Source organism: Odocoileus virginianus, chromosome 17 (genome assembly GCF_023699985.2).
Source record: "Odocoileus virginianus isolate 20LAN1187 ecotype Illinois chromosome 17, Ovbor_1.2, whole genome shotgun sequence".
In the NCBI taxonomy this organism is placed as follows: Eukaryota; Metazoa; Chordata; class Mammalia; order Artiodactyla; family Cervidae; genus Odocoileus; species Odocoileus virginianus.
In genome coordinates, this window is record NC_069690.1 from 47,467,198 (window position 1) to 47,480,573 (window position 13,376).

Here is a 13,376-nt window from a genome sequence, read left to right on the forward strand (position 1 = left end):
ACCCTTACTTCCCAAAATTCAGTGGAGGTAAGAAATGGACAAAATTTTCATGCTGTACAAGGCTTTGATGGCATCAGGTTTATTGTGATGGAATGCTTTGAGGGACCTCAACTCAGACACCTGCAGAGTTGCTGCCACCAGCACTGTGGAAGCAGACAGCCCTGTGTCCTCAGACAGCCCAAGTCTTGCTTAGTTTATGAGTTGTGAACCCTTTGCCTTGTGAAAGGTGATCACTAGTAGTACAACACATAAAACTCTAGAGGAAGACAACAAAAAACCCAAAGACAACTCCATACACACCCCACCAAAAAATTATCTATTGTAATAAAAATTATAACATCCTGGTTCAGTTCAGTCGCTCAGTCGTGTCCGACTCTTTGTGACCCCACGAATCGCAGCATGCCAGGCCTCCCTGTCCATCACAAACTCCCGGAGTTTACTCAAACTCATGCCCATCGAGTCGGTGATGCCATCCAGCCATCTCATCCTCTGTCGTCCCCTTCTCCTCCTGCCCCCAATCCCTCCCAGCATCAGGGTCTTTTCAAACGAGTCAACTCTTTGGCATGAGGTGGCCAAAGTATTGGAGTTTCAGCTTCAGCATCAGTCCTTCCAATGAACACCCAGGACTGATCTCCTTTAGGATGGACTGGTTGGATCTCCATGCAGTCCAAGGGACTCTCAAGAGTCTTCTCCAACACCATAGTTCAAAAGCACTAATTTTACAGTGCTCAGCTTTCTTCACAGTGCAACTCTCACATCTATACATGACCACTGGAAAAACCATAGCCTTGACCAGACGGACCTTTGTTGGCAAAATAATGTCTCTGCTTTTTAATATCCTATCTAGGTTGGTCATAACTTTCCTTCCAAGGAGTAAGCATCTTTTAATCTCATGGCTGCAGTCACCATCTGCAGTGATTTTGGAGCCCAAAAAAATAGTCTGACACTGTTTCCACTGTTTCCCCATCTATTTCCCATGAGGTGATGGGACCAGATGCCAAGATCTTAGTTTTCTGAATGTTAAGCTTTAAGCTAACTTTTTCACTCTCCTCTTTCACTTTCATCAAGAGGCTCTTTAGTTCACCTACACTTTCTGCCATAAGGGTGGTGTCATCTGCATATCTGAGGTTATTGATATTTCTCCCGGCAATCTTGATTCCAGCTTGTGCTTCCAGCCCAGCGCTTCTCATGATGTACTCTGCATATAAGTTAAATAAGCAGGGTGACAACATACAGCCTTGACATACTCCTTGTCCTATCTGGAACCAGTCTGTTGTTCCATGTACAGTTCTAACTGTTGCTTCCTGTCCTGCATACAGGTTTCTCAAGAGGTAGGTTTCTCAGGTGGTCTGGTATTCCCATCTCCTTCAGAATTTTCCACAGTTTATTGTGATCCACACAGTCAAAGGTTTTGGCATAGTCAATAAAGCAGAAATAAGATGTTTTTCTGGAACTCTCTTGCTTTTTTGATGATCCAACGGATATTGGCAATTTGATCTCGGGTTCCTCTCCCTTTTCTAAAACCAGCTTGAACATCTGGAAGTTCTCGGTTCACGTATTGCTGAAGCCTGACTTGGAGAATTTTGAGCATTACCTTACTAGCCTGTGAGATGAGCACAATTGTGCGGTAGTTTGAGCATTCTTTGGCATTGCCTTTCTTCGGGATTGGAATGAAAACTGACCTTTTCCAGTCCTGTGACTACTGCTGAGTTTTCCAAATTTGCTGGCATATTGAGTGCAGCACTTTCACAGCATCATCTTTCAGGATTTGAAATAGCTCAACTGGAATTCCATCACCTGCACTAGCTTTGTTTGTCATGATGCTTTCTAAGGCCCACTTGACTTCACATTCCAGGATGTCTGGCTCTAGGTGAGTGATCGCACCATTGTGATTATCTGGGTCGTGAAGATCTTTTTTGTACAGTTCTTCTGTGTATTCTTGCCACCTCTTCGTAATATCTTCTGCTTCTGCTAGGTCCATACCATTTCTGTCCTTTATTGAGCCCATTTTGGCATGAAATGTTCCCTTGGTATCTCTAATTTTCTTGAAGAAAAGAAAAACATCCTGCTAGCAATATGGGGGGAAAATAAAGTAAAGGAGAAATTGTCATAATGGTCTGGGTTTGTATTTAGAGACTCCCAAAATATTCCGTCAGGACTAAAGAAACAGCAAGGGTGTGTTTTCTGGAAGATGTGTGCTGTGTGCTGGGCTACCCCAGCGGACAGTGGGAAAATGAAACAAGCTTTCTAGATATTTGTTTCTCTGAGCTGAGCGCAACAGTAGTCAGAACACAGAAAAATAAAATAAAAAAACACAACGTGAAGCACATTAGGATTGGGCGAGAAAGGCCAGGTAATTATTAAGTATGAAGGGTGGCTTGTTAGAAGGCAAAGCACAAAGGAAGACAGGATCCATCACTGGATTTGCATCTTTCATATGGAAAAAGTAAGGCGATCTCCCAGGTGAAGCCACTGGCATTTGTTAGATCTAGACAAATTCCTTATGTAGCTCTTTTATAAGGGCAACGAATTGTGCAGGGCAGGGCCTGGCAAGCTTTGTTCCTTTTCGGGCTGGTCAGTAAATATTTGGGACTTTGTGGGTCACAGGGTCTCTATGGAAATGCCTTAACTCTGCATGAAAGCAGCCAAAGAAGACAGAAAATGGGTAGGCTGAGTTTGGCCCACAGGCCTGCTGTGCTGACCCCCTGAACCTTACACAGGAGATGCTCTTATCAGCAACTGTGTGATAAATACTATTGTTTCTTAAGACTGGTCATGGTACCCCTGATCCTCAGGGGTCTGAGATGAGCTCAATTCCGACACAAACATCCATCCACAACTCTTGCCTGGTGTCCACTGGGGGTGTGGGCCAGGCTCACGGAGGGGAAGAGACACACGCGCTTCCAGCCCAGCCAGTCTCAGGGTGACCACACAAGAGAGGAGGCACAGAGGGGAGTCCCCACCCCGCCCCACAGGGATAGGGCACAGGCACGAGAGGCTGAGAGAGCAGGAGGAGATCGCAGGGTCCTGTGATGCTGTGACAGAGTAACAGATGTAAACACTGGTCTTCATCCATGGTTCCTGGCATCAGGCTCCTAAAACCCTTATTTCCTAAATGACAGGAGCTAAACAGGAGTTATACTGAGTTTTTGTTCCTAGTTCGTAAAAAACTCTGGGTGAAACGATGTCTTCCATTATTCATAACAAACCTCTTTCAACCACACCTGAGTCAGTTAATGAAGAGAGTTTGGAAAGCCCTTGGATAACCAATGAATGAGGGCTGGGTGCCAGCGGAACTAACCACAGTATTAAAGGGTTGGAACTTGCAACTCCACCTTCCAACTTTTAGGGAGCGGAGAGGAGCCGGAGGCTGAATGGTTTAATGGCTACCAATGGTTACCAATGGCTAATGGTTTAATCAGCCTGTATAATCTGGTTAGGATTGTCAAAATCCTGCCAGATGGGCCTCCCACCCATGATCTGCACAGGACTGCCAAACAAACTAGGCACTAGTGCGTTTCTTTAAAGGAGGTTACTCAACCAAAAGACATCTTCCAAACCCAAATACTCAAAACCCAAAACCTGTCTCTTTGCTGCAAAACAAAACTAAGCACCAAATCTCAGCAGCACCTTCCTGGGGAGATTCAGGGGCCAGTCCTTGGAAAAAATAAGACCAGGCAGCTGCTCAGACTTGTCCACAGTCTTTCAGGACCTGCAAGGGGCCGAAAAGCCACAGGCAAAAAGTCCCTCTGGACTTAACCTCCTGGCTGGCAACTAGGTTCATTTTTCCCCCATACAACAAAACTCCCTTAGATAAAGAGGTTTGCAGTCTTTATTTGCAAGACAGTCAAGCAATGGATTTCAAATCCACCTTCCCAGAGGCAAGCGGCTTGGGGTATTTATGAGCTCAGGAATAAAGAAGCATGGGGGTCAGAGGTGTGGGGAGCATGAGGAAAGGTGACTGAAGAACAGGACTTCCCTGGTGGGTCCAGTGGCTAAGACTCTGTGCTCCCAATGTAGGGAACCTGGGTTCAATCCCTGGTCAGGGAACTAGATTCTGCAAGCAATGACTAAGACTCAGTGCAGTCAAATAAGTAAATATTAAAAAGAAGATTGGTAATCGATCTTCACAGTTATCCTTGTTATTATTATCCACAGTATCCCAGTTACACACTAGGATACAGGCCTCTGCATGTTTTCATAAGTTTATTTTAAATTCATTAACTCATGTGGCTGCATCAGGTTTTAGTTGCGACATGCAGGGTATTTTACTGCGGGGTGTGGACTTCTCTCGAGTTGTGGTGCACAGGCTCCAGAGCATGCGGGCTCAGTGGTTTCATGGACCAGGGACCAGCCCCTCAGGGAAGCCCCCCTCTGAACGTTTTGAGGGTGGGGTTTTCGACTCTCCTATGTCAAAAGGTCACCAAGTGGACATTCCTACTTGTCCTGTTGGAGTGTCAGTAATCCTATCCAGTCTTAACTGGCTCAGCTCAAACTAGATACAGCTGACCCCAAGTCCCGGAAAACAACTCAGGCAAACATTGTTTAGGTTACGTGTTGCTGGCAGGATATCCAAGTCTTAAAACTACCTTGATCAGTGAAGGCAGATGAATGGACTTGACTAATTATTACATATGGTTTCAAAAGCACCCATAAAAACACCTGAACCACCAGATTTGGAGAGCTTCTAGGCCGGTGAAGGTGTGGAGACATGGAGGGCATTATGCTGCGAGAGAGGGGGTGGGAGCTCCCAGCCCCTCCTGCCCACCTCGTCCTCTTCCATCTGGCCGCTCAGAGTTGTGTCCACTTACAATAAACTGGTGATCTAGTAAGTGAACACTTCCCATAGTTTTGTGAGCTGCTCTAGGACATTACTGAACCTGAAGAGAGGGGTCCTGCCCTGATTCAGAGCAGCTGGGAGAAGCACAGATGACAACCTGGACTTGCCACGGGTATCCCGTGGGGCCGGCAGCTAGTGTGGAGACTGAGTAAAATGTAAGACGTCCACTAGATGTATGCTGATAATGCTTGGTGGAGGAAGCACCCCTTGACGAGTGGCATCAGGGAGGAAGCAGGCCTTCTGACTGTGAGAGCAGGGAGGGACGGAGGATGAACTCGGAAGCAAGTGTCCTGATAGCGCTATTCTAACCAGCGACAGCGTGGTGGCCTCCCCACAGGGCTCTGGAGCAGAGGAGAGCTCTGGCCTCCACGCCTTCTCCAGCTAGGCAGTCTCACTCTACCCACAGGCGCCTGATGGAAACCCCTGGGCCTGACACCTTTGATTCTGTATGCCCCTGCCCCCACAGCCCTCAGCTTGTCAAATTGGCACCCCACCTCCATCCAGCTGCCCAAGCTAAACATCTGGAACTAGCCTGTATTTCCTGCTCTCATCCTCCAGGCTGCCCTTCAGCCACCATCATCTCACCTGGAGCCTCAATGACTCGACCCTGAACTGGCTCCTCTGCTACATACTTGCCCCCCCCCCTTTTTTTCCCCCGTACTTGCCCTTTTATGGCCATCAAAGGGATGGGTTAGAAAAAAAAAAAAAAAACCCTCCCCTCCCCACCACACCCACAAGGGCTTCCTGTTTCTGAGTCCGCTTACAACACCTGGATCACCACATTCAGGGCTGGGGGGTGCCTAATGGTCCTTGTCAGTCAGCTGCCCCTGTGCCTGGAAACCGACATGTAGGCTCCTTCCTGTCCCTGAGACCAACTCAAGCGTCACTCCAGGAAATCCTCCCGCATCTTCAACCAAACCTGGTGCAAGGATGTAGCCCTATTCACATTCAAAGTCTCCGCTTGGCACTTATCAAGAGACGGTGTTTACTGCTTATGTGTAATTCTTTCCTACATGCTCCACATGGTATCCCATACTTGGAACTCCAGCACACAGGAGAAGCTCAAAAGTATGTACTAAGTAACTAAATGGAAAAAAACTATCCCAGGACAATCATAAACAGGCTCTGGGGCTAGAGCAGAGGAACTGGGGGAAGGCAGGTATTTCTGCTCCCCGGGGCCCTTCCAAACCCTTCTTCCTCCTGCTCCAAAGGCTCGGCTTCCTTAAAGTGCCCACAGCCCTGTGCGCTCCACCACAGAGGACAGCCCTGCATCCACTGAGGTGCCTGGCCCACCTCTGCGACCCTGTCCACGGTTTCCCCCACTCCAACATAGCCTAGTCCCCCACACTTGGATCGCCAGCCCTCACCCTTCAGCTCCGGTCACTCTAGATTGACAATAACTTGAGCTTTACATGTGTTACTGGAGGTATCAATGAACTACAGGAAAACCGACATTCACTTTAAGAAGTTTTGAATTCAGTAAAAATCTGGAGTTACTGGCTTCAAGTTCAGTCAGGTGCCAAGTATTTCCCCCATGCAGACAGCTGAGGGGATTCCCCAAGTATGTCCTGCCGAATGTCCCAGGTTCACTGTTCTGTACCCCAATTCCTGGCACACTGAAGGAGAACAAATGCTTGTTTCTATTCCATGCAGGATGTATATCACTGCAGCCAGAGAAACAGGACATTAAGTAATGTAAAATTCTCACAGACATAGCAAACTTTCTTAAATCCATTCATTTATTCAACAAGTACTTATTCAGCGCTCACCACATCTCAGGTGCTGGTTCACCTGCTGGAGACAGAGGGGCCAGGTCCCCACCCCAACGAGTTGTCATCCTTGCTGGGACAAGACAGAGGCACAGGAGCAAAGAGAGGAAGAGGTAACTTCTGGGAGTGGCTGGAGGCCCCGTCCAGAGGAAATGGCAGGAAGTGGCTCTGCTAAGCCTTCAGGAGGCTCACATCCTGCTCAGCTGTGGCCCCTGCCCTGGTGCAGGGTACCCAGGACCACTGGAAAACCAGTGTTCTGGCAGGTCAGGCTGGCCACCAAGTTCAGGCAAAGTCCAGTGTGAGATAACAAGGCGACTCGGTGACCTCCAGAATATCAGGTTCACCCACACTAATTGGACGTCTAATTGGCCCCTTGCAAACCCCAACATATGCACAAATCTGACTGCCTATGGTGGGGCTGTGTGACCGCGGGCTGGTGGGTGGCCTAGTGAGTTCTGGGGTCTGACACAGAACTCACTTGTCAACAGAAATCATGCATTCACAGGCCATACCTGTGCACAATCACAGGCAAAGAATCAGTTTTTAAGCAAATATACAACTTTAAATGATGCTGATGCTACTGTGATCGTTGATGAAGTGCCCGTGAGTCATCACTATGGTTCTTTATGGAGACAGCAGGCCGAGGTCTGTGAAGTCAATGGGGGTCCCTCTTCTGAGGACTCCCATAGGCTCGCCTCTTAAATGCACCAATGGCACAGGCACCCATGGGAATTATGCTTCTAGTATAGAAATCTGATCATGTGATACATGGCAGGCACATGGCCTTGTTGAAAAAAAAAGTTCAACCTGTTTGGCACAGTATATGAAGACATCTAGGTGGTGTACCTGGTGGCTCAGTGGTAAAGAATCTGCCTGCCAAAGCAAGAGACACAGGTACGATCCCTGACCCGGAAAGATCCCACATGTCTCAGAGCAACTAAGTCTGTGTGCCACAACTACTGAGTCTGCTCTAGAGCCAGCGAGTCACAACGGCTGAGCCCACGTGCCGCAATTGATGAAGCCAGCATTTCCTAGAGCCCATCCTCCACAACAAGAGAAGCCACCGTGATGAGGAGCTTGCACACTGCAACTAGAGAGTAGCCCCAGCTCTCTGCAACCAGAGAAAAGCCGGAGCAGCAATGAAAACCCAGCACAGCCAAAAAATAAATAAAATTATCTTTTAAAAAAGACCCCTAGGATGGGGGCTAGCCCACCTTGCCCACTACAGCTCCCTCTGGACTTCCAGCTGATCCCCAGAAAGGAACCAGCTTCTACTGTGTACGCTCCAACTGCACCCCAACATGCCCGGCACTCGTGCTCCTTTCCTTCCCACTCCAACACAGACAGCCTGCCCTGCTTCCGTTATAAATCCTAAAAGCCCCGAGGCTGAGATTAACGGCTTTTATTAAACACCAGATTCCAAATCGGGACCCAGTCTGTCTGTCAGCCAGCAGGCATCCCCAGCAAGCACCCAGTTTCTGGGCGGGGGTGGGGCAAACAAAACTGGGGAAAGGGAAGGTGGTGGGTGGGAAGTCCACTGTCAACTCAGCTTGGCCCGTAGCACTCACGGTCTTCGAAGAGAACCAGTGGGCTCAGCGGGACTAGGCTAGGTTGTCTCATCACTCTGATGTTCTCATCTGTAAAATGCTGAGCTTTCTAAACTTTTTTTTTTTTAATCTAAAGAGGATTAATCTGTCAGTTCTAAAAGGCACTTGGAAACCCCTGGGTCTTAGGAAGATGGAAATTACTCTTCATGAAAGCCTTGGTTTCCCAAACATGGAAAATGTGCAGGCTGCAGACAGAAACAGCAGAAGTCTCATCTGGAAGAACACCTCAGTCCTGAGTGAGCTGGAATGCACCCCTGGTGCATTGACACTGCCACAGACTAAACAGTAGATAGTGTGGAAGAACTTGGGCACTCACTCACTCTCTTACCCAAAACCTAGCAGTGGTCTGCAGCGGTTGACCCTGACCGTGCAGGACCATCCTTGTCAGATCAAAGGGGCCAGCGAGAAAAAGGCTCAGAAGTTGGTGTGTCCAGGCCGTGAGAGACTTGGAGGTGTCTCTTCACGGGTAACAACAGAGAAAGGGCTGTGAGGAGGACCCATGGCCAAGCATCTCCTGACAGCCAGTATCATACTTAAAAGAGTTTGGGGCAAAGGATGAGTCCTAAGGAATTATGAAAAGGAGCTCCATGGAAGAGAAAGAGCTTTCCAAGCCAAGTGGGCTCTGCAGAGGGGCCTGCCCTGTCCTGCTCTGCCCTGGCAGGGCCCCACCTCTCTGGCATGCTGCCTACTGGGATTGCAAGCCAGATGTATAGGGCAGGAGGCTGGGAGAATGATTCTGTCCTTGCCAATCTCAGCCCTTGCCAAGATGACCAAGTCATCAGAGCAAAGCACATCCAAGTCAGAGAGGAACTCACAGGCTACCCGACTGCAGACGTGACAATGGAACTAATAATACTTTTGTTCATCTAATTAAAAACTTGGAGCAACTGTTTTGGAATAAACATTGACAAGTACTTAACTGAAAACACATTGCATGACCTCAATAAAACCTAAGCAGTTGCAAAATCTAAAAGTTACAACAGAAGGCCGTTTGTAAAGGCTCAAAATCAGATACAGAATGTTGTCTTACTGGTGCTCTGTAAATATATTTAATAAACTAAATCTATGAAACATATTTGCAGGATTTGAAAGAAAGTCCAGAGGTGGCTCACTTCTGTATTCGGGACAGAGGACTCAAGGCTGGCACCCTCTAGGACCCCCGAGTGAACAAAGCTCAGTACAGGTGATCATTAAGGGCATCGAGGGGGTGAAAATTATGGGCCTATGACTCTTGTCTTTCACTGACTGCCAAATAGTACCCACAACCATTTGTAAAACCTGAGGTGAGAGAAGAGCAGCAGATGGATCTTAATTCCATCACTGGAACTTGCTGGGGATGAGGGATATTGCTAAAGAGAGAATATAGCGCTTTTTTATACTCTGAATTTACAGCTGCCAAATTCCCATGCCTCCCCCACCCCGTCCAAAAAAGCAAATAAATGATCAAATAGGAGATAAGTTGAACAGCCTTGTAGTTAAGAGCTGATAATCTGCACATACTTTTAGAACCACATAAATGTTTCAGATACCAAGACTTAAAATCAATAAGGACTTGGGAATTCTCTGGTGGTACAGTAGTTAGGACTCTGTGCTTTTACCGAGGGCCCAGGTTCAATCCCTGGTTGGGGAACTAAGATCCCACAAACTGCACAGCACAGGGGAGTGGGGGTGGAATCAATAAGGACTCAAAGTGAAATATAATCAGAAACAAATAAACCTAACTTTATTACAAATTAATAACATAAATACACTAAGGCAACTTTGTAAAATAGATTGACTATATATTAAAAGAAAAAAGAAAAAACTAGCACATGCAAATATCATACTCTACTTAAGTAGGTTTGTTTTTCACAGAAATATGGCTTGGCAATACTGAATCTATACGTAGTCTAGGATTGAGCAAAAAGGTAAACATACTGAGGACAATAGGGCTTCCCCTATGGCTCAGCAGTAAAGAATCCACCTGCCAGTGCAGGAGATGTAGGTCCAATCCTTGGGTGGAGAAGATCCTCTGGAGAAGGAAATGGCAACCCACTCTAGTATTCTGGCCTGGAGAATTCCACGGACAGGGCAGCCTGGTGGGCTATAGTCCCTGGGGTTGCAAAGAGTCAGACATGACTCGGGGACAAAGACCAGACCAGACTGAGACAATGGGAGCCAGAGTTAGAGAGCAAAAAGGAATGTATTAATAGAAAGAACCCTGCGGTGATAGACTGAAATTGGAGGTATCAATATAAATTCAGTTTTTAATATATACACAGATGTATGGATATAGAAATAGATACAGATGCATAGGGGATACACAAAGTTATATTTCTTAGTGCTGCCCATTGAGAAAGCCAAAAAGTAATAACCCTCCAGTAGCAATGAGCATACCTCCAAAGATCTTGGTTTCTAAAGAAAAAAAATCTTCTAAATTAAAAGGAACTAACACTCCTTACAGAAATTTCTGATTTCAGGTTAGGTCAAGGAAAGCACAAGATTGAGTCCAGAATATCCTATGGTACCAGAAAATAAGGAAGTGCTCAAAATGTTGGGGATAGGCTAAAAAGGACACAGAAGCTAACCTGAATGGGCCAAATATGCACAACAGAGCAACAAAATAAATGATAGTAATGGACTTCTGTGTGTGCATGCTCAGTCTTGTGTGATTCTTTGCAACCCCATCGACTGTAGCCGGCCAGGGTCCTCTGTCCATGGAATTTAACAGGCAAGAATACTGGAGTGGGTTGCCATTTCCTGCCCCAGGGGATCTTCCTCACCCAGGGATTGAACCCCCATCTCTCGTGTCTCATGCATTGGCAGGCAGATTCTTTACCACTGAGTCACCTTGGAAGCCCTTAGTAATGGTCTATAACCTATGAAATAGAATTAAAATGTCTATGCCAAGATAAATAACTGAATAAATTAAAATATGGAAGGTTCTTCCTTACAGTAGAATTCCAACTTAAAAAGTAAAAATAATGGAAATGAAAAAAATCACTCTGTGGCAAAAGCAACATTTAAGAGTTGTTTCAGAAAATGCTCACTTCTGGATGATAAAATTAGTGATTGGCAGTATGGTTATAAGCAATATATTCACACACTTTCAAAGTAACTAACTCCCCATGGGTAAAATAGTAACTCAGTGATGGAAACACCTTATAGATATCTCCTAACAAAAACGACCCCAGTTAGTGTCAGCAGTAATGGGACAAATCGACATTATACGACTCCTGATAAGAAGCAGAGAAAAACACAATTTCACAGGTAAGGTTTTTCTTACCAAAAATGCCTAACTTAAAAGTAATCATAAGGGAACATCAGATAAACCCAAACTGAGGGGCATTCTACAAAATAACTGACTCATAAAAGTCAAGGAATGACTGAGGAAGCGCTCCAGATTAAAGAATAAGAAAGAAAACACGGACGGTCCTGGATTGGATCTTGTAAAAGACAAAAGTCATCCGTGGGATAATTGCTGAGTCTGAATAAATCCTTTACATTAGATCATATTTTTGTATGAGTTAAGTTTCCTCGGTTTGCTAAAAAGAACTATGGTAACATAAGAGATTAACATTTGGGGGCACCTCAGTAAAAGTACCGAAGCAATCTTTATACTCCTTTTGCAACTCTTTTGTAAATCTCAAATAATTTTTTTTCTTTAGTTACTCTGGACCAGGCTGTCTGGGTCTGAACCTGTCCTCACGGGCTGTGGAACCGGTAAACTCTCCCATCTCTGCAGCGCCCACCTCTTCAGGTTCCTGAAAGGATCGAATAACAACGCAGAAAACTCAAAGCGTGGCGCCAGCGAACGCCCCAGCCTTCCCACCCCGTCTGCGACACGGGCGCTGCAGAGAAGAGTCCGGGCTCTGCGTACCCGGCACCGCTCTCGAGCCCACAGCCCTGCAGGGAGGCTCCAAGGGAGTGCGCGGCGTCTGGCAGGACTTCGACGTCTCGAGTTTTTCCAAGAAAAGCGACGATGCCCGTGAAAAGCGACCCAAAGGGCCACACCTTCTTGCGTAGGGGGCCCCTGAGGCCCCTCGACGCCCCGCCGCGTAGCCCCCGCGCCCGCGCCTCACCCGGAACGCTGGCCCCGAGCAGCCTTCAGTCCCTCCGCATTGCCATGGTAACCGGAGCCTGTCGGCCGCCGTCCGGGCGCTCTCGGTACAGCGCTCGGGTTCCGCCGGCCGGAAACGCGAGCCCTGACATCTGGTTCCGGGTTCTTCGCGCCCCGCCCGTGCGCAGGTACACCAGAGCTAGGAAGGCTCCGGACTACAGGGGGGTGGCAGGTGGCCGGGTTCCGCAATCCCGCCGGTCTCGTAGCCCCGAAGCTGTTGGCGGCTCTGACAGGTCGGGGTGGGGCCTACAGGGAGCTGTACCTAGGAAGGAAGGGGTCCAGGCTGCACATGGGCGTGGAGCGGAGTAAACGTCCTAGACCACTAGAGTTGCGTCTTCACGCGTGGATCCTCCGGCAGTGAAACACGCAGACCCTGCGAGGGGCCTCCGGGAGAGGGGGGCAAGCAGTGAGCTCTGCGTGCCCGGGGGGAGCGGGCTCAGGGTGGCGGGATGGCCTTTCTGGCCAGCACCCTTGTTCTGGGCGCTGTTGCACTGTGTACTTGACTTATGAGAATTCATGTTTGCACTCATAATCTGTGTGCTTTGGTGTTTGTGTGTCCAATTATGAGTTAAAAAAAAAAAAAACACCTCACAGAGGCAACGAGCAAACCATTATGCCAAGGCCCCCATCCCATAATTCGAGACCCTCTTCCCCAGCTTCTGAAGGTCTATTGGAGCTGAAGAGGACCACTTGTCCCAACAAACGGAGACACCCATGTTCAGCCTGCCTGGCCAGTGGCACCGCGGAGCTCCAGGAAGTAATGGGCACAGAAACAGTGGTGGCAGCAGAGAGGAGGACATAGTCTTTGGTCCAGCCTCTCCTCCCCATCTGTGTTTTCTCCACCCTGATGGCATTCTAGCTGCACAGGGCCAGTCCCCAAGCTGTTCCTGCCAGACCTCCCAACACAGTTAACAGTAAGAAAGGCTCTGCTTTAAGAGGCAGCTCTTTGAGGGAGGTCCAGAGGTTACTAAACATTAGGCAGATCAATAATTCAAGCCTCCTGGAGAATGGAAGATGTGATCCTATCAGCACACGGAAACCACGTGAAAATAGCCCTGCCT

General features: G+C 47.7%; 1 protein-coding gene across 8 annotated transcripts in view; it reads right to left on the reverse strand.

The window, feature by feature from the left end:
- The window catches only part of CCDC57 (coiled-coil domain containing 57), a 115,327-nt gene extending 102,945 nt beyond the window's left edge, over positions 1-12,382 (reverse strand). For 7 of the 8 annotated variants that reach the window (XR_011492404.1, XM_070479745.1, XM_070479746.1 and 4 more), the window contains exon 1: positions 12,278-12,382. The gene's annotated coding sequence lies outside the window, so the exon portion shown is untranslated. Of the gene's footprint in view, positions 1-12,075 lie in introns of all 8 variants that reach the window. The other variant, XM_070479744.1, reaches the window with a different exon arrangement.
- Positions 12,383-13,376: the final 994 nt, after the last annotated feature.